We start from the raw sequence: 26,723 nt of genomic DNA, 5'->3' as shown, positions 1-26,723 counted from the left end.
TTGTGGATCAAATAATAAAAATAATATGATATACACATATGTGGTTGGTTTCAAGCTCTTTTATCCAGAGAGAATACAATCTGATTTTTTATTGCAACATGGGAAATAATGAAATAATTGATGCATTTTTTATGTTGTAAATTGAAAGAGATTTGCAGTGAGTGTAAGTCTAATTCTAAAGTCAATCTTTTGACTAGTAACAAGAAATAGAAACTGTAGCGCAAAGAAGAAAATGAATAACATTGTCAGAAGTGGGATTTGAACCCACGCCTCCAGAGTAGACTGCGACCTGAACGCAGCGCCTTAGACCGCTCGGCCATCCAGACACATGAAACCACTACTTTTTGAAAAGATGTATATTATGAAATAACCTATCTATAGTTACAATGACAATGTTGCTATTAAAACTGTTAATTTAAAAACTAAATATGAATTGCTTTTTCATTCATTTTAAAGAGGTTTCTAGTTGGCGTTACAATAAAAGTATGTTTTGTTTTCCATGTTCAGGGTTGGAATCCAAGTGTCTAGAGTTTGTTCTCTAATGGATTTTAACTCAGCAATGAAATTAAATTTGTGAATCTTGCACAAACTGGTTATTTAATTTAGCTCATGGGTTCGATTGGATGCCATTGTAGTGGACCCCAGTGGGGTTTTTGTTCATGACCATTGGCTGAGAAGAGCAGTTTTCTTAAGCCAAAGATATGGAGCCCTCATTCTGAATTTGTGAGATATTTTATTTTGCTACCTCTGTAAATAAAGAATTGTGGATCAAATAATAAAAATAATATGATATACACATATGTGGTTGGTTTCAAGCTCTTTTATCCAGGGAGAATACAATCTGATCTTTTATTGCAACATGGGAAATAATGAAATAATTGATGCATTTTTTATGTTGTAAATTGAAAGAGATTTGCAGTGAGTGTTTGTCTAATTCTAAAGCCAATCTTTTCACAAGTAACAAGAAATAGAAACTGTAGAGCAAAGAAGAAAATGAATAACATTGTCAGAAGTGGGATTTGAACCCAGGCCACTCAGCGCCTTAGACCGCTCAGCCATCCTGACACATGAAACCACTGCTTTTTGAAAAGATGTATATTATGAAATAACCTATCTATAGTTACAATGACAATGTTGCTATTAAAACTGTTAATTTAAAAAATAAATATGAATTGCTTTTCCATTCATTTTAAAGAGGTTTCTAGTTGGCGTTACAATAAAAGTAAGTTTTGTTTTCCATGTTCAGGGTTGGAATCCAAGTGTCTAGAGTTTGTTCTCTAATGGATTTTAACTCAGCAATGAAATGAAATTTGTGAATCTTGCACAAACTGGCTACTTAATTTAGCTCATGGGTTTGATTGGATGCCATTGTAGTGGACCCCAGTGGGGTTTCTGTTCATGACCATTGGCTGAGAAGAGCAGTTTTCTTAAGCCAAAGATATGGAGCCCTCATTCTGAATTTGTGAGATATTTTATTTTGCTACCTCTGTAAATAAAGAATTGTGGATCAAATAATAAAAATAATATGATATACACATATGTGGTTGGTTTCAAGCTCTTTTATCCAGGAAGAATACAATCTGATCTTTTATTGCAACATGGGAAATAATGAAATAATTGATGCATTTTTTATGTTGTAAATTGAAAGAGATTTGCAGTGAGTGTTTGTCTAATTCTAAAGTCAATCTTTTCACAAGTAACAAGAAATAGAAACTGTAGAGCAAAGAAGAAAAAGAATAACACTGTCAGAAGTGGGATTTGAACCCACGCCTCCAGAGGAGACTGCGACCTGAACGCAGCGCCTTAGACCGCTCAGCCATCCTGACACATGAAACCACTACTTTTTGAAAAGATGTATATTATGAAATAACCTATCTATAGTTACAATGACAATGTTGCTATTAAAACTGTTAATTTAAAAACTAAATATGAATTGCTTTTCCATTCATTTTAAAGAGGTTTCTAGTTGGCGTTGCAATAAAAGTAAGTTTTGTTTTCCATGTTCAGGGTTGGAATCCAAGTGTCTAGAGTTTGTTCTCTAATGGATTTTAACTCAGCAATGAAATTAAATTTGTGAATCTTGCACAAACTGGTTATTTAATTTAGCTCATGGGTTCGATTGGATGCCATTGTAGTGGACCCCAGTGGGGTTTCTGTTCATGACCATTGGGTGAGAAGAGCAGTTTTCTTAAGCCAAAGATATGGAGCCCTCATTCTGAATTTGTGAGATATTTTATTTTGCTGCCTCTGTAAATAAAGAATTGTGGATCAAATAATAAAAATAATATGATATACACATATGTGGTTGGTTTCAAGCTCTTTTATCCAGGGAGAATACAATCTGATCTTTTATTGCAACATGGGAAATAATGAAATAATTGATGCATTTTTTATGTTGTAAATTGAAAGAGATTTGCAGTGAGTGTTTGTCTAATTCTAAAGCCAATCTTTTCACAAGTAACAAGAAATAGAAACTGTAGAGCAAAGAAGAAAATGAATAACATTGTCAGAAGTGGGATTTGAACCCAGGCCACTCAGCGCCTTAGACCGCTCGGCCATCCTGACACATGAAACCACTGCTTTTTGAAAAGATGTATATTATGAAATAACCTATCTATAGTTACAATGACAATGTTGCTATTAAAACTGTTAATTTAAAAACTAAATATGAATTGCTTTTCCATTCATTTTAAAGAGGTTTCTAGTTGGCGTTACAATAAAAGTAAGTTTTGTTTTCCATGTTCAGGGTTGGAATCCAAGTGTCTAGAGTTTGTTCTCTAATGGATTTTAACTCAGCAATGAAATTAAATTTGTGAATCTTGCACAAACTGGCTACTTAATTTAGCTCATGGGTTTGATTGGATGCCATTGTAGTGGACCCCAGTGGGGTTTCTGTTCATGACCATTGGCTGAGAAGAGCAGTTTTCTTAAGCCAAAGATATGGAGCCCTCATTCTGAATTTGTGAGATATTTTATTTTGCTACCTCTGTAAATAAAGAATTGTGGATCAAATAATAAAAATAATATGATATACACATATGTGGTTGGTTTCAAGCTCTTTAATCCAGGGAGAATACAATCTGATCTTTTATTGCAACATGGGAAATAATTAAATAATTGTTGCATTTTTTATGTTGTAAATTGAAAGAGATTTGCAGTGAGTGTTTGTCTAATTCTAAAGCCAATCTTTTCACAAGTAACAAGAAATAGAAACTGTAGAGCAAAGAAGAAAATGAATAACACTGTCAGAAGTGGGATTTGAACCCACGCCTCCAGAGGAGACTGCGACCTGAACGCAGCGCCTTAGACCGCTCGGCCATCCTGACACATGAAACCACTGCTTTTTGAAAATATGTATATTATGAAATAACCTATCTATAGTTACAATGACAATGTTGCTATTAAAACTGTTAATTTAAAAACTAGATATGAATTGCTTTTCCATTCATTTTAAAGAGGTTTCTAGTTGGCGTTACAATAAAAGTAAGTTTTGTTTTCCATGTTCACGGTTGGAATCCAAGTGTCTAGAGTTTGTTCCCTAATGGATTTTAACTCAGCAATGAAATGAAATTTGTGAATCTTGCACAAACTGGCTACTTAATTTAGCTCATGGGTTTGATCGGATGCCAATTTAGTGGACCCCAGTGGGGTTTCTGTTCATGACCATTGGCTGAGAAGAGCAGTTTTCTTAAGCCAAAGATATGGAGCCCTCATTCTGAATTTGTGAGATATTTTATTTTGCTACCTCTGTAAATAAAGAATTGTGGATCAAATAATAAAAATAATATGATATACACATATGTGGTTGGTTTCAAGCTCTTTTATCCAGGGAGAATACAATCTGATCTTTTATTGCAACATGGGAAATAATGAAATAATTGATGCATTTTTTATGTTGTAAATTGAAAGAGATTTGCAGTGAGTGTAAGTCTAATTCTAAAGCCAATCTTTTCACAAGTAACAAGAAATAGAAACTGTAGAGCAAAGAAGAAAATGAATAACATTGTCAGAAGTGGGATTTGAACCCAGGCCACTCAGCGCCTTAGACCGCTCGGCCATCCTGACACATGAAACCACTGCTTTTTGAAAAGATGTATATTATGAAATAACCTATCTATATTTACAATGACAATGTTGCTATTAAAACTGTTAATTTAAAAAATAAATATGAATCGCTTTTCCATTCATTTTAAAGAGGTTTCTAGTTGGCGTTACAATAAAAGTAAGTTTTGTTTTCCATGTTCACGGTTGGAATCCAAGTGTCTAGAGTTTGTTCTCTAATGGATTTTAACTCAGCAATGAAATGAAATTTGTGAATCTTGCACAAACTGGCTACTTAATTTAGCTCATGGGTTTGATTGGATGCCATTGTAGTGGACCCCAGTGGGGTTTCTGTTCATGACCATTGGCTGAGAAGAGCAGTTTTCTTAAGCCAAAGATATGGAGCCCTCATTCTGAATTTGTGAGATATTTTATTTTGCTACCTCTGTAAATAAAGAATTGTGGATCAAATAATAAAAATAATATGATATACACATATGTGGTTGGTTTCAAGCTCTTTTATCCAGAGAGAATACAATCTGATCTTTTATTGCAACATGGGAAATAATGAAATAATTGATGCATTTTTTATGTTGTAAATTGAAAGAGATTTGCAGTGAGTGTAAGTCTAATTCTAAAGTCAATCTTTTCACAAGTAACAAGAAATAGAAACTGTAGAGCAAAGAAGAAAATGAATAACATTGTCAGAAGTGGGATTTGAACCCACGCCTCCAGAGGAAACTGCGATCTGAACGCAGCGCCTTAGACCGCTCGGCCATCCTGACACATAAAACCACTGCTTTTTGAAAAGATGTATATTATGAAATAACCTATCTATAGTTACAATGACAATGTTGCTATTAAAACTGTTAATTTAAAAACTAGATATGAATTGCTTTTCCATTCATTTTAAAGAGGTTTCTAGTTGGCGTTACAATAAAAGTAAGTTTTGTTTTCCATGTTCACGGTTGGAATCCAAGTGTCTAGAGTTTGTTCCCTAATGGATTTTAACTCAGCAATGAAATTACATTTGTGAATCTTGCACAAACTGGCTACTTAATTTAGCTCATGGGTTTGATTGGATGCCAATTTAGTGGACCCCAGTGGGGTTTCTATTCATGACCATTGGCTGAGAAGAGCAGTTTTCTTAAGCCAAAGATATGGAGCCCTCATTCTGAATTTGTGAGATATTTTATTTTGCTACCTCTGTAAATAAAGAATTGTGGATCAAATAATAAAAATAATATGATATACACATATGTGGTTGGTTTCAAGCTCTTTTATCCAGGGAGAATACAATCTGATCTTTTATTGCAACATGGGAAATAATGAAATAATTGATGCATTTTTTATGTTGTAAATTGAAAGAGATTTGCAGTGAGTGTAAGTCTAATTCTAAAGTCAATCTTTTCACAAGTAACAAGAAATAGAAACTGTAGAGCAAATAAGAAAATGAATAACATTGTCAGAAGTGGGATTTGAACCCACGCCTCCAGAGGAGACTGCAACCTGAACGCAGCACCTTAGACCGCTCAGCCATCCTGACACATGAAACCACTACTTTTTGAAAAGATGTATATTATGAAATAACCTATCTATAGTTACAATGACAATGTTGCTATTAAAACTGTTAATTTAAAAACTAAATATGAATTGCTTTTCCATTCATTTTAAAGAGGTTTCTAGTTGGCGTTGCAATAAAAGTAAGTTTTGTTTTCCATGTTCAGGGTTGGAATCCAAGTGTCTAGAGTTTGTTCTCTAATGGATTTTAACTCAGCAATGAAATTAAATTTGTGAATCTTGCACAAACTGGTTATTTAATTTAGCTCATGGGTTCGATTGGATGCCATTGTAGTGGACCCCAGTGGGGTTTCTGTTCATGACCATTGGCTGAGAAGAGCAGTTTTCTTAAGCCAAAGATATGGAGCCCTCATTCTGAATTTGTGAGATATTTTATTTTGCTACCTCTGTAAATAAAGAATTGTGGATCAAATAATAAAAATAATATGATATACACATATGTGGTTGGCTTCAAGCTCTTTTATCAAGGGAGAATACAATCTGATCTTTTATTGCAACATGGGAAATAATGAAATAATTGATGCATTTTTTATGTTGTAAATTGAAAGAGATTTGCAGTGAGTGTTTGTCTAATTCTAAAGCCAATCTTTTCACAAGTAACAAGAAATAGAAACTGTAGAGCAAAGAAGAAACTGAATAACATTGTCAGAAGTGGGATTTGAACCCAGGCCACTCAGCGCCTTAGACCGCTCGGCCATCCTGACACATGAAACCACTGCTTTTTGAAAAGATGTATATTATGAAATAACCTATCTATAGTTACAATGACAATGTTGCTATTAAAACTGTTAATTTAAAAACTAAATATGAATTGCTTTTCCATTCATTTTAAAGAGGTTTCTAGTTGGCGTTACAATAAAAGTAAGTTTTGTTTTCCATGTTCAGGGTTGGAATCCAAGTGTCTAGAGTTTGTTCTCTAATGGATTTTAACTCAGCAATGAAATTAAATTTGTGAATCTTGCACAAACTGGCTACTTAATTTAGCTCATGGGTTTGATTGGATGCCATTGTAGTGGACCCCAGTGGGGTTTCTGTTCATGACCATTGGCTGAGAAGAGCAGTTTTCTTAAGCCAAAGATATGGAGCCCTCATTCTGAATTTGTGAGATATTTTATTTTGCTACCTCTGTAAATAAAGAACTGTGGATCAAATAATAAAAATAATATGATATACACATATGTGGTTGGTTTCAAGCTCTTTTATCCAGAGAGAATACAATCTGATCTTTTATTGCAACATGGGAAATAATGAAATAATTGATGCATTTTTTATGTTGTAAATTGAAAGAGATTTGCAGTGAGTGTAAGTCTAATTCTAAAGTCAATCTTTTCACAAGTAACAAGAAATAGAAACTGTAGAGCAAAGAAGAAAATGAATAACATTGTCAGAAGTGGGATTTGAACCCACGCCTCCAGAGGAGACTGCGACCTGAACGCAGCGCCTTAGACCGCTCGGCCATCCTGACACAAGAAACTACTGCTTTTTGAAAAGATGTATATTATGAAATAACCTATCTATAGTTACAATGACAATGTTGCTATTAAAACTGTTAATTTAAAAACTAGATATGAATTGCTTTTCCATTCATTTTAAAGAGGTTTCTAGTTGGCGTTACAATAAAAGTAAGTTTTGTTTTCCATGTTCACGGTTGGAATCCAAGTGTCTAGAGTTTGTTCCCTAATGGATTTTAACTCAGCAATGAAATGAAATTTGTGAATATTGCACAAACTGGCTACTTAATTTAGCTCATGGGTTTTATTGGATGCCATTGTAGTGGACCCCAGTGGGGTTTCTGTTCATGACCATTGGCTGAGAAGAGCAGTTTTCTTAAGCCAAAGATATGGAGCCCTCATTCTGAATTTGTGAGATATTTTATTTTGCTACCTCTGTAAATAAAGAATTGTGGATCAAATAATAAAAATAATATGATATACACATATGTGGTTGGTTTCAAGCTCTTTTATCCAGAGAGAATACAATCTGATCTTTTATTGCAACATGGGAAATAATGAAATAATTGATGCATTTTTTATGTTGTAAATTGAAAGAGATTTGCAGTGAGTGTTTGTCTAATTCTAAAGCCATTCTTTTCACAAGTAACAAGAAATAGAAACTGTAGAGCAAAGAAGAAAATGAATAACATTGTCAGAAGTGGGATTTGAACCCAGGCCACTCAGCGCCTTAGACCGCTCGGCCATCCTGACACATGAAACCACTGCTTTTTGAAAATATGTATATTATGAAATAACCTATCTATAGTTACAATGACAATGTTGCTATTAAAACTGTTAATTTAAAAACTAAATATGAATTGCTTTTTCATTCATTTTAAAGAGGTTTCTAGTTGGCGTTACAATAAAAGTACGTTTTGTTTTCCATGTTCAGGGTTGGAATCCAAGTGTCTAGAGTTTGTTCTCTAATGGATTTTAACTCAGCAATGAAATTAAATTTGTGAATCTTGCACAAACTGGTTATTTAATTTAGCTCATGGGTTCGATTGGATGCCATTGTAGTGGACCCCAGTGGGGTTTCTGTTCATGACCATTGGCTGAGAAGAGCAGTTTTCTTAAGCCAAAGATATGGAGCCCTCATTCTGAATTTGTGAGATATTTTATTTTGCTACCTCTGTAAATAAAGAATTGTGGATCAAATAATAAAAATAATATGATATACACATATGTGGTTGGTTTCAAGCTCTTTTATCCAGGGAGAATACAATCTGATCTTTTATTGCAACATGGGAAATAATGAAATAATTGATGCATTTTTTATGTTGTAAATTGAAAGAGATTTGCAGTGAGTGTTTGTCTAATTCTAAAGCCAATCTTTTCACAAGTAACAAGAAATAGAAACTGTAGAGCAAAGAAGAAAATGAATAACATTGTCAGAAGTGGGATTTGAACCCAGGCCACTCAGCGCCTTAGACCGCTCGGCCATCCTGACACATGAAACCACTGCTTTTTTAAAAGATGTATATTATGAAATAACCTATCTATAGTTACAATGACAATGTTGCTATTAAAACTGTTAATTTAAAAACTAAATATGAATTGCTTTTCCATTCATTTTAAAGAGGTTTCTAGTTGGCGTTACAATAAAAGTAAGTTTTGTTTTCCATGTTCAGGGTTGGAATCCAAGTGTCTAGAGTTTGTTCTCTAATGGATTTTAACTCAGCAATGAAATTAAATTTGTGAATCTTGCACAAACTGGCTACTTAATTTAGCTCATGGGTTTGATTGGATGCCATTGTAGTGGACCCCAGAGGGGTTTCTGTTCATGACCATTGGCTGAGAAGAGCAGTTTTCTTAAGCCAAAGATATGGAGCCCTCATTCTGAATTTGTGAGATATTTTATTTTGCTACCTCTGTAAATAAAGAATTGTGGATCAAATAATAAAAATAATATGATATACACATATGTGGTTGGTTTCAAGCTCTTTTATCCAGAGAGAATACAATCTGATCTTTTATTGCAACATGGGAAATAATGAAATAATTGATGCATTTTTATGTTGTAAATTGAAAGAGATTTGCAGTGAGTGTAAGTCTAATTCTAAAGTCAATCTTTTCACAAGTAACAAGAAATAGAAACTGTAGAGCAAAGAAGAAAATGAATAACATTGTCAGAAGTGGGATTTGAACCCACGCCTCCAGAGGAGACTGCGACCTGAACGCAGCGCCTTAGACCGCTCGGCCATCCTGACACATGAAACCACCGCTTTTTGAAAAGATGTATATTATGAAATAACCTATCTATAGTTACAATGACAATGTTGCTATTAAAACTGTTAATTTAAAAACTAGATATGAATTGCTTTTCCATTCATTTTAAAGAGGTTTCTAGTTGGCGTTACAATAAAAGTAAGTTTTGTTTTCCATGTTCAGGGTTGGAATCCAAGTGTCTAGAGTTTGTTCCCTAATGGATTTTAACTCAGCAATGAAATGAAATTTGTGAATCTTGCACAAACTGGCTACTTAATTTAGCTCATGGGTTTGATTGGATGCCAATTTAGTGGACCCCAGTGGGGTTTCTGTTCATGACCATTGGCTGAGAAGAGCAGTTTTCTTAAGCCAAAGATATGGAGCCCTCATTCTGAATTTGTGAGATATTTTATTTTGCTACCTCTGTAAATAAAGAATTGTGGATCAAATAATAAAAATAATATGATATACACATATGTGGTTGGTTTCAAGCTCTTTTATCCAGGGAGAATACAATCTGATCTTTTATTGCAACATGGGAAATAATGAAATAATTGATGCATTTTTTATGTTGTAAATTGAAAGAGATTTGCAGTGAGTGTAAGTCTAATTCTAAAGTCAATCTTTTCACAAGTAACAAGAAATAGAAACTGTAGAGCAAAGAAGAAAATGAATAACATTGTCAGAAGTGGGAGTTGAACCCACACCTCCAGAGGAGACTGCGACCTGAACGCAGCGCCTTAGACCGCTCGGCCATCCTGACACATGAAACCACTGCTTTTTGAAAAGATGTATATTATGAAATAACCTATCTATAGTTACAATGACAATGTTGCTATTAAAACTGTTAATTTAAAAACTAAATATGAATTGCTTTTTCATTCATTTTAAAGAGGTTTCTAGTTGGCGTTACAATAAAAGTATGTTTTGTTTTCCATGTTCAGGGTTGGAATCCAAGTGTCTAGAGTTTGTTCTCTAATGGATTTTAACTCAGCAATGAAATTAAATTTGTGAATCTTGCACAAACTGGTTATTTAATTTAGCTCATGGGTTCGATTGGATGCCATTGTAGTGGACCCCAGTGGGGTTTCTGTTCATGACCATTGGCTGAGAAGAGCAGTTTTCTTAAGCCAAAGATATGGAGCCCTCATTCTGAATTTGTGAGATATTTTATTTTGCTACCTCTGTAAATAAAGAATTGTGGATCAAATAATAAAAATAATATGATATACACATATGTGGTTGGTTTCAAGCTCTTTTATCCAGGGAGAATTCAATCTGATCTTTTATTGCAACATGGGAAATAATGAAATAATTGATGCATTTTTTATGTTGTAAATTGAAAGAGATTTGCAGTGAGTGTTTGTCTAATTCTAAAGCCAATCTTTTCACAAGTAACAAGAAATAGAAACTGTAGAGCAAAGAAGAAAATGAATAACATTGTCAGAAGTGGGATTTGAACCCAGGCCACTCAGCGCCTTAGACCGCTCGGCCATCCTGACACATGAAACCACTGCTTTTTGAAAAGATGTATATTATGAAATAACCTATCTATAGTTACAATGACAATGTTGCTATTAAAACTGTTAATTTAAAAACTAGATATGAATTGCTTTTCCATTCATTTTAAAGAGGTTTCTAGTTGGCGTTACAATAAAAGTAAGTTTTGTTTTCCATGTTCACGGTTGGAATCCAAGTGTCTAGAGTTTGTTCCCTAATGGATTTTAACTCAGCAATGAAATGAAATTTGTGAATCTTGCACAAACTGGCTACTTAATTTAGCCCATGGGTTTGATTGGATGCCAATTTAGTGGACCCCAGTGGGGTTTCTGTTCATGACCATTGGCTGAGAAGAGCAGTTTTCTTAAGCCAAAGATATGGAGCCCTCATTCTGAATTTGTGAGATATTTATTTTGCTACCTCTGTAAATAAAGAATTGTGGATCAAATAATAAAAATAATATGATATACACATATGTGGTTGGTTTCAAGCTCTTTTATCCAAGGAGAATACAATCTGATCTTTTATTGCAACATGGGAAATAATGAAATAATTGATGCATTTTTTATGTTGTAAATTGAAAGAGATTTGCAGTGAGTGTAAGTCTAATTCTAAAGTCAATCTTTTCACAAGTAACAAGAAATAGAAACTGTAGAGCAAAGAAGAAAATGAATAACATTGTCAGAAGTGGGATTTGAACCCACGCCTCCAGAGGAGACTGCGACCTGAACGCAGCGCCTTAGACCGCTCGGCCATCCTGACACATGAAACCACTACTTTTTGAAAAGATGTATATTATGAAATAACCTATCTATACTTACAATGACAATGTTGCTATTAAAACTGTTAATTTAAAAACTAAATATGAATTGCTTTTCCATTCATTTTAAAGAGGTTTCTAGTTGGCGTTACAATAAAAGTAAGTTTTGTTTTCCATGTTCAGGGTTGGAATCCAAGTGTCTAGAGTTTGTTCTCTAATGGATTTTAACTCAGCAATGAAATTAAATTTGTGAATCTTGCACAAACTGGTTATTTAATTTAGCTCATGGGTTCGATTGGATGCCATTGTAGTGGACCCAAGTGGGGTTTCTGTTCATGACCATTGGCTGAGAAGAGCAGTTTTCTTAAGCCAAAGATATGGAGCCCTCATTCTGAATTTGTGAGATATTTTATTTTGCTACCTCTGTAAATAAAGAATTGTGGATCAAATAATAAAAATAATATGATATACACATATGTGGTTGGTTTCAAGCTCTTTTATCCAGGGAGAATACAATCTGATCTTTTATTGCAACATGGGAAATAATGAAATAATTGATGCATTTTTTATGTTGTAAATTGAAAGAGATTTGCAGTGAGTGTTTGTCTAATTCTAAAGCCAATCTTTTCACAAGTAACAAGAAATAGAAACTGTAGAGCAAAGAAGAAAATGAATAACATTGTCAGAAGTGGGATTTGAACCCAGGCCACTCAGCGCCTTAGACCGCTCGGCCATCCTGACACATGAAACCACTGCTTTTTGAAAAGATGTATATTATGAAATAACCTATCTATAGTTACAATGACAATGTTGCTATTAAAACTGTTAATTTAAAAACTAGATATGAATTGCTTTTCCATTCATTTTAAAGAGGTTTCTAGTTGGCGTTACAATAAAAGTAAGTTTTGTTTTCCATGTTCACGGTTGGAATCCAAGTGTCTAGAGTTTGTTCCCTAATGGATTTTAACTCAGCAATGAAATGAAATTTGTGAATCTTGCACAAACTGGCTACTTAATTTAGCTCATGGGTTTGATTGGATGCCAATTTAGTGGACCCCAGTGGGGTTTCTGTTCATGACCATTGGCTGAGAAGAGCAGTTTTCTTAAGCCAAAGATATGGAGCCCTCATTCTGAATTTGTGAGATATTTTATTTTGCTACCTCTGTAAATAAAGAATTGTGGATCAAATAATAAAAATAATATGATATACACATATGTGGTTGGTTTCAAGCTCTTTTATCCAGGGAGAATACAATCTGATCTTTTATTGCAACATGGGAAATAATGAAATAATTGATGCATTTTTTATGTTGTAAATTGAAAGAGATTTGCAGTGAGTGTAAGTCTAATTCTAAAGTCAATCTTTTCACAGGTAACAAGAAATAGAAACTGTAGAGCAAAGAAGAAAATGAATAACATTGTCAGAAGTGGGATTTGAACCCACGCCTCCAGAGGAGACTGCGACCTGAACGCAGCGCCTTAGGCCGCTCGGCCATCCTGACACATGAAACCGCTACTTTTTGAAAAGATGTATATTATGAAATAACCTATCTATAGTTACAATGACAATGTTGCTATTAAAACTGTTAATTTAAAAACTAAATATGAATTGCTTTTCCATTCATTTTAAAGAGGTTTCTAGTTGGCGTTACAATAAAAGTAAGTTTTGTTTTCCATGTTCAGGGTTGGAATCCAAGTGTCTAGAGTTTGTTCTCTAATGGATTTTAACTCAGCAATGAAATTAAATTTGTGAATCTTGCACAAACTGGCTACTTAATTTAGCTCATGGGTTTGATTGGATGCCATTGTAGTGGACCCCAGTGGGGTTTCTGTTCATGACCATTGGCTGAGAAGAGCAGTTTTCTTAAGCCAAAGATATGGAGCCCTCATTCTGAATTTGTGAGATATTTTATTTTGCTACCTCTGTAAATAAAGAATTGTGGATCAAATAATAAAAATAATATGATATACACATATGTGGTTGGTTTCAAGCTCTTTTATCCAGAGAGAATACAATCTGATCTTTTATTGCAACATGGGAAATAATGAAATAATTGATGCATTTTTTATGTTGTAAATTGAAAGAGATTTGCAGTGAGTGTAAGTCTAATTCTAAAGTCAATCTTTTCACAAGTAACAAGAAATAGAAACTGTAGAGCAAAGAAGAAAATGAATAACATTGTCAGAAGTGGGATTTGTACCCACGCCTCCAGAGGAGACTGCGACCTGAACGCAGCGCCTTAGACCGCTCGGCCATCCTGACACATGAAACCACTGCTTTTTGAAAAGATGTATATTATGAAATAACCTATCTATAGTTACAATGACAATGTTGCTATTAAAACTGTTAATTTAAAAACTAGATATGAATTGCTTTTCCATTCATTTTAAAGAGGTTTCTAGTTGGCGTTACAATAAAAGTAAGTTTTGTTTTCCATGTTCACGGTTGGAATCCAAGTGTCTAGAGTTTGTTCCCTAATGGATTTTAACTCAGCAATGAAATGAAATTTGTGAATCTTGCACAAACTGGCTACTTAATTTAGCTCATGGGTTTGATTGGATGCCATTGTAGTGGACCCCAGTGGGGTTTCTGTTCATGACCATTGGCTGAGAAGAGCAGTTTTCTTAAGCCAAAGATATGGAGCCCTCATTCTGAATTTGTGAGATATTTTATTTTGCTACCTCTGTAAATAAAGAATTGTGGATCAAATAATAAAAATAATATGATATACACATATGTGGTTGGTTTCAAGCTCTTTTATCCAGGGAGAATACAATCTGATCTTTTATTGCAACATGGGAAATAATGAAATAATTGATGCATTTTTTATGTTGTAAATTGAAAGAGATTTGCAGTGAGTGTAAGTCTAATTCTAAAGTCAATCTTTTCACAAGTAACAAGAAATAGAAACTGTAGAGCAAAGAAGAAAATGAATAACATTGTCAGAAGTGGGATTTGAACCCACGCCACCAGAGGAGACTGCGACCTGAACGCAGCGCCTTAGACCGCTCGGTTATCCTGACACATGAAACCACTACTTTTTGAAAAGATGTATATTATGAAATAACCTATCTATACTTACAATGACAATGTTGCTATTAAAACTGTTAATTTAAAAACTAAATATGAATTGCTTTTCCATTCATTTTAAAGAGGTTTCTAGTTGGCGTTACAATAAAAGTAAGTTTTGTTTTCCATGTTCAGGGTTGGAATCCAAGTGTCTAGAGTTTGTTCTCTAATGGATTTTAACTCAGCAATGAAATTAAATTTGTGAATCTTGCACAAACTGGTTATTTAATTTAGCTCATGGGTTCGATTGGATGCCATTGTAGTGGACCCCAGTGGGGTTTTTGTTCATGACCATTGGCTGAGAAGAGCAGTTTTCTTAAGCCAAAGATATGGAGCCCTCATTCTGAATTTGTGAGATATTTTATTTTGCTACCTCTGTAAATAAAGAATTGTGGATCAAATAATAAAAATAATATGATATACACATATGTGGTTGGTTTCAAGCTCTTTTATCCAGAGAGAATACAATCTGATCTTTTATTGCAACATGGGAAATAATGAAATAATTGATGCATTTTTTATGTTGTAAATTGAAAGAGATTTGCAGTGAGTGTTTGTCTAATTCTAAAGCCAATCTTTTCACAAGTAACAAGAAATAGAAACTGTAGAGCAAAGAAGAAAATGAATAACATTGTCAGAAGTGGGATTTGAACCCAGGCCACTCATCGCCTTAGACCGCTCGGCCATCCTGACACATGAAACCACTGCTTTTTGAAAAGATGTATATTATGAAATAACCTATCTATAGTTACAATGACAATGTTGCTATTAAAACTGTTAATTTAAAAACTAAATATGAATTGCTTTTTCATTCATTTTAAAGAGGTTTCTAGTTGGCGTTACAATAAAAGTATGTTTTGTTTTCCATGTTCAGGGTTGGAATCCAAGTGTCTAGAGTTTGTTCTCTAATGGATTTTAACTCAGCAATGAAATTAAATTTGTGAATCTTGCACAAACTGGTTATTTAATTTAGCTCATGGGTTCGATTGGATGCCATTGTAGTGGACCCCAGTGGGGTTTCTGTTCATGACCATTAGCTGAGAAGAGCAGTTTTCTTAAGCCAAAGATATGGAGCCCTCATTCTGAATTTGTGAGATATTTTATTTTGCTACCTCTGTAAATAAAGAATTGTGGATCAAATAATAAAAATAATATGATATACACATATGTGGTTGGTTTCAAGCTCTTTTATCCAGGGAGAATACAATCTGATCTTTTATTGCAACATGGGAAATAATGAAATAATTGATGCATTTTTTTATGTTGTAAATTGAAAGAGATTTGCAGTGAGTGTTTGTCTAATTCTAAAGCCAATCTTTTCACAAGTAACAAGAAATAGAAACTGTAGAGCAAAGAAGAAAATGAATAACATTGTCAGAAGTGGGATTTGAACCCAGGCCACTCAGCGCCTTAGACCGCTTGGCCATCCTGACACATGAAACCACTGCTTTTTTAAAAGATGTATATTATGAAATAACCTATCTATAGTTACAATGACAATGTTGCTATTAAAACTGTTAATTTAAAAACTAGATATGAATTGCTTTTCCATTCATTTTAAAGAGGTTTCTAGTTGGCGTTACAATAAAAGTAAGTTTTGTTTTCCATGTTCACGGTTGGAATCCAAGTGTCTAGAGTTTGTTCCCTAATGGATTTTAACTCAGCAATGAAATGAAATTTGTGAATCTTGCACAAACTGGCTACTTAATTTAGCTCATGGGTTTGATTGGATGCCAATTTAGTGGACCCCAGTGGGGTTTCTGTTCATGACCATTGGCTGAGAAGAGCAGTTTTCTTAAGCCAAAGATATGGAGCCCTCATTCTGAATTTGTGAGATATTTTATTTTGCTACCTCTGTAAATAAAGAATTGTGGATCAAATAATAAAAATAATATGATATACACATATGTGGTTGGTTTCAAGCTCTTTTATCCAGGGAGAATACAATCTGATCTTTTATTGCAACATGGGAAATAATGAAATAATTGATGCATTTTTTATGTTGTAAATTGAAAGAGATTTGCAGTGAGTGTAAGTCTAATTCTAAAGTCAATCTTTTCACAAGTAACAAGAAATAGAAACTGTAGAGCAAAGAAGAAAATGAATAACATTGTCAGAAGTGGGATTTGAACACACGCCTCCAGAGGAGACTGCGACCTGAACGCAGCGCCTTAGACCGCTCGGCCATCCTGACACATGAAACCACTACTTTTTGAAAAGATGTATATTATGAAATAACCTATCTATACTTACAATGACAATGTTGCTATTAAAACTGTTAATTTATAAACTAAATATGAATTGCTTTTCCATTCATTTTAAAGAGGTTTCTAGTTGGCGTTACAATAAAAGTAAGTTTTGTTTTCCATGTTCAGAGTTGGAATCCAAGTGTCTAGAGTTTGTTCTCTAATGGATTTTAACTCAGCAATGAAATTAAATTTGTGAATCTTGCACAAACTGGTTATTTAATTTAGCTCATGGGTTCGATTGGATGCCATTGTAGTGGACCCCAGTAGGGTTTTTGTTCATGACCATTGGCTGAGAAGAGCAGTTTTCTTAAGCCAAAGATATGGAGCCCTCATTCTGAATTTGTGAGATATTTTATTTTGCTACCTCTGTAAATAAAGAATTGTGGATCAAATAATAAAAATAATATGATATACACATATGTGGTTGGTTTCAAGCTCTTTTATCCAGGGAGAATACAATCTGATCTTTTATTGCAACATGGGAAATAATGAAATAATTGATGCATTTTTTATGTTGTAAATTGAAAGAGATTTGCAGTGAGTGTTTGTCTAATTCTAAAGCCAATCTTTTCACAAGTAACAAGAAATAGAAACTGTAGAGCAAAGAAGAAAATGAATAACATTGTCAGAAGTGGGATTTGAACCCAGGCCACTCAGCGCCTTAGACCGCTTGGCCATCCTGACACATGAAACCACTGCTTTTTGAAAAGATGTATATTATGAAATAACCTATCTATAGTTACAATGACAATGTTGCTATTAAAACTGTTAATTTAAAAACTAAATATGAATTGCTTTATCATTCATTTTAAAGAGGTTTCTAGTTGGCGTTACAATAAAAGTAAGTTTTGTTTTCCATGTTCAGGGTTGGAATCCAAGTGTCTAGAGTTTGTTCTCTGATGGATTTTAAGTCAGCAATGAAATGAAATTTGTGAATCTTGCACAAACTGGCTACTTAATTTAGCTCATGGGTTCGATTGGATGCCATTGTAGTGGACCCCAGTAGGGTTTTTGTTCATGACCATTGGCTGAGAAGAGCAGTTTTCTTAAGCCAAAGATATGGAGCCCTCATTCTGAATTTGTGAGATATTTTATTTTGCTACCTCTGTAAATAAAGAATTGTGGATCAAATAATAAAAATAATATGATATACACATATGTGGTTGGTTTCAAGCTCTTTTATCCAGAGAGAATACAATCTGATCTTTTATTGCAACATGGGAAATAATGAAATAATTGATGCATTTTTTATGTTGTAAATTGAAAGAGATTTGCAGTGAGTGTTTGTCTAATTCTAAAGCCAATCTTTTCACAAGTAACAAGAAATAGAAACTGTAGAGCAAAGAAGAAAATGAATAACATTGTCAGAAGTGGGATTTGAACCCAGGCCACTCAGCGCCTTAGACCGCTCGGCCATCCTGACACATGAAACCACTGCTTTTTGAAAAGATGTATATTATGAAATAACCTATCTATAGTTACAATGACAATGTTGCTATTAAAACTGTTAATTTAAAAACTAAATATGAATTGCTTTTTCATTCATTTTAAAGAGGTTTCTAGTTGGCGTTACAATAAAAGTATGTTTTGTTTTCCATGTTCAGGGTTGGAATCCAAGTGTCTAGAGTTTGTTCTCTAATGGATTTTAACTCAGCAATGAAATTAAATTTGTGAATCTTGCACAAACTGGTTATTTAATTTAGCTCATGGGTTCGATTGGATGCCATTGTAGTGGACCCCAGTGGGGTTTCTGTTCATGACCATTAGCTGAGAAGAGCAGTTTTCTTAAGCCAAAGAAATAGAGCCCTCATTCTGAATTTGTGAGATATTTTATTTTGCTACCTCTGTAAATAAAGAATTGTGGATCAAATAATAAAAATAATATGATATACACATATGTGGTTGGTTTCAAGCTCTTTTATCCAGGGAGAATACAATCTAATCTTTTATTGCAACATGGGAAATAATGAAATAATTGATGCATTTTTTATGTTGTAAATTGAAAGAGATTTGCAGTGAGTGTTTGTCTAATTCTAAAGCCAATCTTTTCACAAGTAACAAGAAATAGAAACTGTAGAGCAAAGAAGAAAATGAATAACATTGTCAGAAGTGGGATTTGAACCCAGGCCACTCAGCGCCTTAGACCGCTCGGCCATCCTGACACATGAAACCACTGCTTTTTGAAAAGATGTATATTATGAAATAACCTATCTATAGTTACAATGACAATGTTGCTATTAAAACTGTTAATTTAAAAAATAAATATGAATTGCTTTTCCATTCATTTTAAAGAGGTTTCTAGTTGGCGTTACAATAAAAGTAAGTTTTGTTTTCCATGTTCAGGGTTGGAATCCAAGTGTCTAGAGTTTGTTCTCTAATGGATTTTAACTCAGCAATGAAATTAAATTTGTGAATCTTGCACAAACTGGCTACTTAATTTAGCTCATGGGTTTGATTGGATGCCATTGTAGTGGACCCCAGTGGGGTTTCTGTTCATGACCATTGGCTGAGAAGAGCAGTTTTCTTAAGCCAAAGATATGGAGCCCTCATTCTGAATTTGTGAGATATTTTATTTTGCTACCTCTGTAAATAAAGAATTGTGGATCAAATAATAAAAATAATATGATATACACATATGTGGTTGGTTTCAAGCTCTTTTATCCAGAGAGAATACAATCTGATCTTTTATTGCAACATGGGAAATAATGAAATAATTGATGCATTTTTTATGTTGTAAATTGAAAGAGATTTGCAGTGAGTGTAAGTCTAATTCTAAAGTCAATCTTTTCACAAGTAACAAGAAATAGAAACTGTAGAGCAAAGAAGAAAATGAATAACATTGTCAGAAGTGGGATTTGAACCCACGCCTCCAGAGGAGACTGCGACCTGAACGCAGCGCCTTAGACCGCTCGGCCATCCTAACACATGAAACCACTGCTTTTTGAAAAGATGTATATTATGAAATAACCTATCTATAGTTACAATGACAATGTTGCTATTAAAACTGTTAATTTAAAAACTAGATATGAATTGCTTTTCCATTCATTTTAAAGAGGTTTCTAGTTGGCGTTACAATAAAAGTAAGTTTTGTTTTCCATGTTCAGGGTTGGAATCCAAGTGTCTAGAGTTTGTTCCCTAATGGATTTTAACTCAGCAATGAAATGAAATTTGTGAATCTTGCACAAACTGGCTACTTAATTTAGCTCATGGGTTTGATTGGATGCCAATTTAGTGGACCCCAGTGGGGTTTCTGTTCATGACCATTGGCTGAGAAGAGCAGTTTTCTTAAGCCAAAGATATGGAGCCCTCATTCTGAATTTGTGAGATATTTTATTTTGCTACCTCTGTAAATAAAGAATTGTGGATCAAATAATAAAAATAATATGATATACACATATGTGGTTGGTTTCAAGCTCTTTTATCCAGGGAGAATACAATCTGATCTTTTATTGCAACATGGGAAATAATGAAATAATTGATGCATTTTTTATGTTGTAAATTGAAAGAGATTTGCAGTGAGTGTAAGTCTAATTCTAAAGTCAATCTTTTCACAAGTAACAAGAAATAGAAACTGTAGAGCAAAGAAGAAAATGAATAACATTGTCAGAAGTGGGAGTTGAACCCACGCCTCCAGAGGAAACTGCGACCTGAACGCAGCGCCTTAGACCGCTCGGCCATCCTGACACATGAAACCACTACTTTTTGAAAAGATGTATATTATGAAATAACCTATCTATAGTTACAATGACAATGTTGCTATTAAAACTGTTAATTTAAAAACTAAATATGAATTGCTTTTCCATTCATTTTAAAGAGGTTTCTAGTTGGCGTTACAATAAAAGTAAGTTTTGTTTTCCATGTTCAGGGTTGGAATCCAAGTGTCTAGAGTTTGTTCTCTAATGGATTTTAACTCAGCAATGAAATTAAATTTGTGAATCTTGCACAAACTGGTTATTTAATTTAGCTCATGGGTTCGATTGGATGCCATTGTAGTGGACCCCAGTGGGGTTTTTGTTCATGACCATTGGCTGAGAAGAGCAGTTTTCTTAAGCCAAAGATATGGAGCCCTCATTCTGAATTTGTGAGATATTTTATTTTGCTACCTCTGTAAATAAAGAATTGTGGATCAAATAATAAAAATAATATGATATACACATATGTGGTTGGTTTCAAGCTCTTTTATCCAGAGAGAATACAATCTGATCTTTTATTGCAACATGGGAAATAATGAAATAATTGATGCATTTTTTATGTTGTAAATTGAAAGAGATTTGCAGTGAGTGTTTGTCTAATTCTAAAGCCAATCTTTTCACAAGTAACAAGAAATAGAAACTGTAGAGCAAAGAAAAAAATGAATAACATTGTCAGAAGTGGGATTTGAACCCAGGCCACTCAGCGCCTTAGACCGCTCGGCTATCCTGACACATGAAACCACTGCTTTTTGAAAAGATGTATATTATGAAATAACCTATCTATAGTTACAATGACAATGTTGCTATTAAAACTGTTAATTTAAAAACTAAATATGAATTGCTTTTCCATTCATTTTAAAGAGGTTTCTAGTTGGCGTTACAATAAAAGTAAGTTTTGTTTTCCATGTTCAGGGTTGGAATCCAAGTGTCTAGAGTTTGTTCTCTAATGGATTTTAACTCAGCAATGAAATTAAATTTGTGAATCTTGCACAAACTGGCTACTTAATTTAGCTCATGGGTTTGATTGGATGCCATTGTAGTGGACCCCAGTGGGGTTTCTGTTCATGACCATTGGCTGAGAAGAGCAGTTTTCTTAAGCCAAAGATATGGAGCCCTCATTCTGAATTTGTGAGATATTTTATTTTGCTACCTCTGTAAATAAAGAATTGTGGATCAAATAATAAAAATAATATGATATACACATATGTGGTTGGTTTCAAGCTCTTTTATCCAGAGAGAATACAATCTGATCTTTTATTGCAACATGTGAAATAATGAAATAATTGATGCATTTTTTATGTTGTAAATTGAAAGAGATTTGCAGTGAGTGTAAGTCTAATTCTAAAGTCAATCTTTTCACAGGTAACAAGAAATAGAAACTGTAGAGCAAAGAAGAAAATGAATAACATTGTCAGAAGTGGGATTTGAACCCACGCCTCCAGAGGAGACTGCGACCTGAACGCAGCGCCTTAGACCGCTCGGCCATCCTGACACATGAAACCACTGCTTTTTGAAAAGATGTATATTATGAAATAACCTATCTATAGTTACAATGACAATGTTGCTATTAAAACTGTTAATTTAAAAACTAGATATGAATTGCTTTTCCATTCATTTTAAAGAGGTTTCTAGTTGGCGTTACAATAAAAGTAAGTTTTGTTTTCCATGTTCACGGTTGGAATCCAAGTGTCTAGAGTTTGTTCCCTAATGGATTTTAACTCAGCAATGAAATTAAATTTGTGAATCTTGCACAAACTGGTTATTTAATTTAGCTCATGGGTTCGATTGGATGCCATTGTAGTGGACCCCAGTAGGGTTTTTGTTCATGACCATTGGCTGAGAAGAGCAGTTTTCTTAAGCCAAAGATATGGAGCCCTCATTCTGAATTTGTGAGATATTTTATTTTGCTACCTCTGTAAATAAAGAATTGTGGATCAAATAATAAAAATAATATGATATACACATATGTGGTTGGTTTCAAGCTCTTTTATCCAGGGAGAATACAATCTGATCTTTTATTGCAACATGGGAAATAATGAAATAATTGATGCATTTTTTATGTTGTAAATTGAAAGAGATTTGCAGTGAGTGTTTGTCTAATTCTAAAGCCAATCTTTTCACAAGTAACAAGAAATAGAAACTGTAGAGCAAAGAAGAAAATGAATAACATTGTCAGAAGTGGGATTTGAACCCAGGCCACTCAGCGCCTTAGACCGCTTGGCCATCCTGACACATGAAACCACTGCTTTTTGAAAAGATGTATATTATGAAATAACCTATCTATAGTTACAATGACAATGTTGCTATTAAAACTGTTAATTTAAAAACTAAATATGAATTGCTTTATCATTCATTTTAAAGAGGTTTCTAGTTGGCGTTACAATAAAAGTAAGTTTTGTTTTCCATGTTCAGGGTTGGAATCCAAGTGTCTAGAGTTTGTTCTCTGATGGATTTTAAGTCAGCAATGAAATGAAATTTGTGAATCTTGCACAAACTGGCTACTTAATTTAGCTCATGGGTTCGATTGGATGCCATTGTAGTGGACCCCAGTAGGGTTTTTGTTCATGACCATTGGCTGAGAAGAGCAGTTTTCTTAAGCCAAAGATATGGAGCCCTCATTCTGAATTTGTGAGATATTTTATTTTGCTACCTCTGTAAATAAAGAATTGTGGATCAAATAATAAAAATAATATGATATACACATATGTGGTTGGTTTCAAGCTCTTTTATCCAGAGAGAATACAATCTGATCTTTTATTGCAACATGGGAAATAATGAAATAATTGATGCATTTTTTATGTTGTAAATTGAAAGAGATTTGCAGTGAGTGTTTGTCTAATTCTAAAGCCAATCTTTTCACAAGTAACAAGAAATAGAAACTGTAGAGCAAAGAAGAAAATGAATAACATTGTCAGAAGTGGGATTTGAACCCAGGCCACTCAGCGCCTTAGACCGCTCGGCCATCCTGACACATGAAACCACTGCTTTTTGAAAAGATGTATATTATGAAATAACCTATCTATAGTTACAATGACAATGTTGCTATTAAAACTGTTAATTTAAAAACTAAATATGAATTGCTTTTTCATTCATTTTAAAGAGGTTTCTAGTTGGCGTTACAATAAAAGTATGTTTTGTTTTCCATGTTCAGGGTTGGAATCCAAGTGTCTAGAGTTTGTTCTCTAATGGATTTTAACTCAGCAATGAAATTAAATTTGTGAATCTTGCACAAACTGGTTATTTAATTTAGCTCATGGGTTCGATTGGATGCCATTGTAGTGGACCCCAGTGGGGTTTCTGTTCATGACCATTAGCTGAGAAGAGCAGTTTTCTTAAGCCAAAGAAATAGAGCCCTCATTCTGAATTTGTGAGATATTTTATTTTGCTACCTCTGTAAATAAAGAATTGTGGATCAAATAATAAAAATAATATGATATACACATATGTGGTTGGTTTCAAGCTCTTTTATCCAGGGAGAATACAATCTAATCTTTTATTGCAACATGGGAAATAATGAAATAATTGATGCATTTTTTATGTTGTAAATTGAAAGAGATTTGCAGTGAGTGTTTGTCTAATTCTAAAGCCAATCTTTTCACAAGTAACAAGAAATAGAAACTGTAGAGCAAAGAAGAAAATGAATAACATTGTCAGAAGTGGGATTTGAACCCAGGCCACTCAGCGCCTTAGACCGCTCGGCCATCCTGACACATGAAACCACTGCTTTTTGAAAAGATGTATATTATGAAATAACCTATCTATAGTTACAATGACAATGTTGCTATTAAAACTGTTAATTTAAAAAATAAATATGAATTGCTTTTCCATTCATTTTAAAGAGGTTTCTAGTTGGCGTTACAATAAAAGTAAGTTTTGTTTTCCATGTTCAGGGTTGGAATCCAAGTGTCTAGAGTTTGTTCTCTAATGGATTTTAACTCAGCAATGAAATTAAATTTGTGAATCTTGCACAAACTGGCTACTTAATTTAGCTCATGGGTTTGATTGGATGCCATTGTAGTGGACCCCAGTGGGGTTTCTGTTCATGACCATTGGCTGAGAAGAGCAGTTTTCTTAAGCCAAAGATATGGAGCCCTCATTCTGAATTTGTGAGATATTTTATTTTGCTACCTCTGTAAATAAAGAATTGTGGATCAAATAATAAAAATAATATGATATACACATATGTGGTTGGTTTCAAGCTCTTTTATCCAGAGAGAATACAATCTGATCTTTTATTGCAACATGGGAAATAATGAAATAATTGATGCATTTTTTATGTTGTAAATTGAAAGAGATTTGCAGTGAGTGTAAGTCTAATTCTAAAGTCAATCTTTTCACAAGTAACAAGAAATAGAAACTGTAGAGCAAAGAAGAAAATGAATAACATTGTCAGAAGTGGGATTTGAACCCACGCCTCCAGAGGAGACTGCGACCTGAACGCAGCGCCTTAGACCGCTCGGCCATCCTAACACATGAAACCACTGCTTTTTGAAAAGATGTATATTATGAAATAACCTATCTATAGTTACAATGACAATGTTGCTATTAAAACTGTTAATTTAAAAACTAGATATGAATTGCTTTTCCATTCATTTTAAAGAGGTTTCTAGTTGGCGTTACAATAAAAGTAAGTTTTGTTTTCCATGTTCAGGGTTGGAATCCAAGTGTCTAGAGTTTGTTCCCTAATGGATTTTAACTCAGCAATGAAATGAAATTTGTGAATCTTGCACAAACTGGCTACTTAATTTAGCTCATGGGTTTGATTGGATGCCAATTTAGTGGACCCCAGTGGGGTTTCTGTTCATGACCATTGGCTGAGAAGAGCAGTTTTCTTAAGCCAAAGATATGGAGCCCTCATTCTGAATTTGTGAGATATTTTATTTTGCTACCTCTGTAAATAAAGAATTGTGGATCAAATAATAAAAATAATATGATATACACATATGTGGTTGGTTTCAAGCTCTTTTATCCAGGGAGAATACAATCTGATCTTTTATTGCAACATGGGAAATAATGAAATAATTGATGCATTTTTTATGTTGTAAATTGAAAGAGATTTGCAGTGAGTGTAAGTCTAATTCTAAAGTCAATCTTTTCACAAGTAACAAGAAATAGAAACTGTAGAGCAAAGAAGAAAATGAATAACATTGTCAGAAGTGGGAGTTGAACCCACGCCTCCAGAGGAAACTGCGACCTGAACGCAGCGCCTTAGACCGCTCGGCCATCCTGACACATGAAACCACTACTTTTTGAAAAGATGTATATTATGAAATAACCTATCTATAGTTACAATGACAATGTTGCTATTAAAACTGTTAATTTAAAAACTAAATATGAATTGCTTTTCCATTCATTTTAAAGAGGTTTCTAGTTGGCGTTACAATAAAAGTAAGTTTTGTTTTCCATGTTCAGGGTTGGAATCCAAGTGTCTAGAGTTTGTTCTCTGATGGATTTTAACTCAGCAATGAAATTAAATTTGTGAATCTTGCACAAACTGGTTATTTAATTTAGCTCATGGGTTCGATTGGATGCCATTGTAGTGGACCCCAGTGGGGTTTTTGTTCATGACCATTGGCTGAGAAGAGCAGTTTTCTTAAGCCAAAGATATGGAGCCCTCATTCTGAATTTGTGAGATATTTTATTTTGCTACCTCTGTAAATAAAGAATTGTGGATCAAATAATAAAAATAATATGATATACACATATGTGGTTGGTTTCAAGCTCTTTTATCCAGAGAGAATACAATCTGATCTTTTATTGCAACATGGGAAATAATGAAATAATTGATGCATTTTTTATGTTGTAAATTGAAAGAGATTTGCAGTGAGTGTTTGTCTAATTCTAAAGCCAATCTTTTCACAAGTAACAAGAAATAGAAACTGTAGAGCAAAGAAAAAAATGAATAACATTGTCAGAAGTGGGATTTGAACCCAGGCCACTCAGCGCCTTAGACCGCTCGGCTATCCTGACACATGAAACCACTGCTTTTTGAAAAGATGTATATTATGAAATAACCTATCTATAGTTACAATGACAATGTTGCTATTAAAACTGTTAATTTAAAAACTAAATATGAATTGCTTTTCCATTCATTTTAAAGAGGTTTCTAGTTGGCGTTACAATAAAAGT

At 33.8% G+C, this 26,723-nt stretch overlaps 18 non-coding genes across 18 annotated transcripts; all 18 read right to left on the bottom strand.

Moving 5' to 3' along the window:
- Positions 1-243: 243 nt before the first annotated feature.
- On the bottom strand, positions 244-326 carry TRNAL-CAG (transfer RNA leucine (anticodon CAG)). Its single transcript has one exon. It is a non-coding gene; the product is annotated as a tRNA-Leu (tRNA).
- A 1,417-nt stretch (positions 327-1,743) lies between these two features.
- TRNAL-CAG (transfer RNA leucine (anticodon CAG)) lies at positions 1,744-1,826 on the bottom strand. Its single transcript has one exon. It is a non-coding gene; the product is annotated as a tRNA-Leu (tRNA).
- Positions 1,827-3,243: 1,417 nt separating this feature from the next.
- TRNAL-CAG (transfer RNA leucine (anticodon CAG)) lies at positions 3,244-3,326 on the bottom strand. Its single transcript has one exon. It is a non-coding gene; the product is annotated as a tRNA-Leu (tRNA).
- Positions 3,327-4,743: 1,417 nt separating this feature from the next.
- Positions 4,744-4,826, bottom strand: TRNAL-CAG (transfer RNA leucine (anticodon CAG)). The gene has a single exon. It is a non-coding gene; the product is annotated as a tRNA-Leu (tRNA).
- A 678-nt stretch (positions 4,827-5,504) lies between these two features.
- On the bottom strand, positions 5,505-5,587 carry TRNAL-CAG (transfer RNA leucine (anticodon CAG)). Its single transcript has one exon. It is a non-coding gene; the product is annotated as a tRNA-Leu (tRNA).
- Positions 5,588-7,004: 1,417 nt separating this feature from the next.
- TRNAL-CAG (transfer RNA leucine (anticodon CAG)) lies at positions 7,005-7,087 on the bottom strand. The gene has a single exon. It is a non-coding gene; the product is annotated as a tRNA-Leu (tRNA).
- Positions 7,088-9,242: 2,155 nt separating this feature from the next.
- On the bottom strand, positions 9,243-9,325 carry TRNAL-CAG (transfer RNA leucine (anticodon CAG)). Its single transcript has one exon. It is a non-coding gene; the product is annotated as a tRNA-Leu (tRNA).
- A 678-nt stretch (positions 9,326-10,003) lies between these two features.
- Positions 10,004-10,086, bottom strand: TRNAL-CAG (transfer RNA leucine (anticodon CAG)). The gene has a single exon. It is a non-coding gene; the product is annotated as a tRNA-Leu (tRNA).
- Positions 10,087-11,502: 1,416 nt separating this feature from the next.
- TRNAL-CAG (transfer RNA leucine (anticodon CAG)) lies at positions 11,503-11,585 on the bottom strand. The gene has a single exon. It is a non-coding gene; the product is annotated as a tRNA-Leu (tRNA).
- Positions 11,586-13,002: 1,417 nt separating this feature from the next.
- Positions 13,003-13,085, bottom strand: TRNAL-CAG (transfer RNA leucine (anticodon CAG)). The gene has a single exon. It is a non-coding gene; the product is annotated as a tRNA-Leu (tRNA).
- A 678-nt stretch (positions 13,086-13,763) lies between these two features.
- TRNAL-CAG (transfer RNA leucine (anticodon CAG)) lies at positions 13,764-13,846 on the bottom strand. Its single transcript has one exon. It is a non-coding gene; the product is annotated as a tRNA-Leu (tRNA).
- Positions 13,847-14,524: 678 nt separating this feature from the next.
- Positions 14,525-14,607, bottom strand: TRNAL-CAG (transfer RNA leucine (anticodon CAG)). The gene has a single exon. It is a non-coding gene; the product is annotated as a tRNA-Leu (tRNA).
- A 2,157-nt stretch (positions 14,608-16,764) lies between these two features.
- TRNAL-CAG (transfer RNA leucine (anticodon CAG)) lies at positions 16,765-16,847 on the bottom strand. The gene has a single exon. It is a non-coding gene; the product is annotated as a tRNA-Leu (tRNA).
- Positions 16,848-19,742: 2,895 nt separating this feature from the next.
- TRNAL-CAG (transfer RNA leucine (anticodon CAG)) lies at positions 19,743-19,825 on the bottom strand. The gene has a single exon. It is a non-coding gene; the product is annotated as a tRNA-Leu (tRNA).
- A 678-nt stretch (positions 19,826-20,503) lies between these two features.
- On the bottom strand, positions 20,504-20,586 carry TRNAL-CAG (transfer RNA leucine (anticodon CAG)). The gene has a single exon. It is a non-coding gene; the product is annotated as a tRNA-Leu (tRNA).
- Positions 20,587-22,003: 1,417 nt separating this feature from the next.
- On the bottom strand, positions 22,004-22,086 carry TRNAL-CAG (transfer RNA leucine (anticodon CAG)). Its single transcript has one exon. It is a non-coding gene; the product is annotated as a tRNA-Leu (tRNA).
- Positions 22,087-24,981: 2,895 nt separating this feature from the next.
- On the bottom strand, positions 24,982-25,064 carry TRNAL-CAG (transfer RNA leucine (anticodon CAG)). The gene has a single exon. It is a non-coding gene; the product is annotated as a tRNA-Leu (tRNA).
- Positions 25,065-25,742: 678 nt separating this feature from the next.
- Positions 25,743-25,825, bottom strand: TRNAL-CAG (transfer RNA leucine (anticodon CAG)). Its single transcript has one exon. It is a non-coding gene; the product is annotated as a tRNA-Leu (tRNA).
- Between the last annotated feature and the right edge of the window lie 898 nt (positions 25,826-26,723).

The sequence above is a fragment of the Pseudophryne corroboree genome, chromosome 1 (assembly GCF_028390025.1).
Source record: "Pseudophryne corroboree isolate aPseCor3 chromosome 1, aPseCor3.hap2, whole genome shotgun sequence".
Lineage (NCBI taxonomy): Eukaryota > Metazoa > Chordata > Amphibia > Anura > Myobatrachidae > Pseudophryne > Pseudophryne corroboree.
The sequence above is the reverse complement of the archived record's forward strand: the minus strand, read 5'-3'. Positions and strand labels throughout refer to the sequence as shown.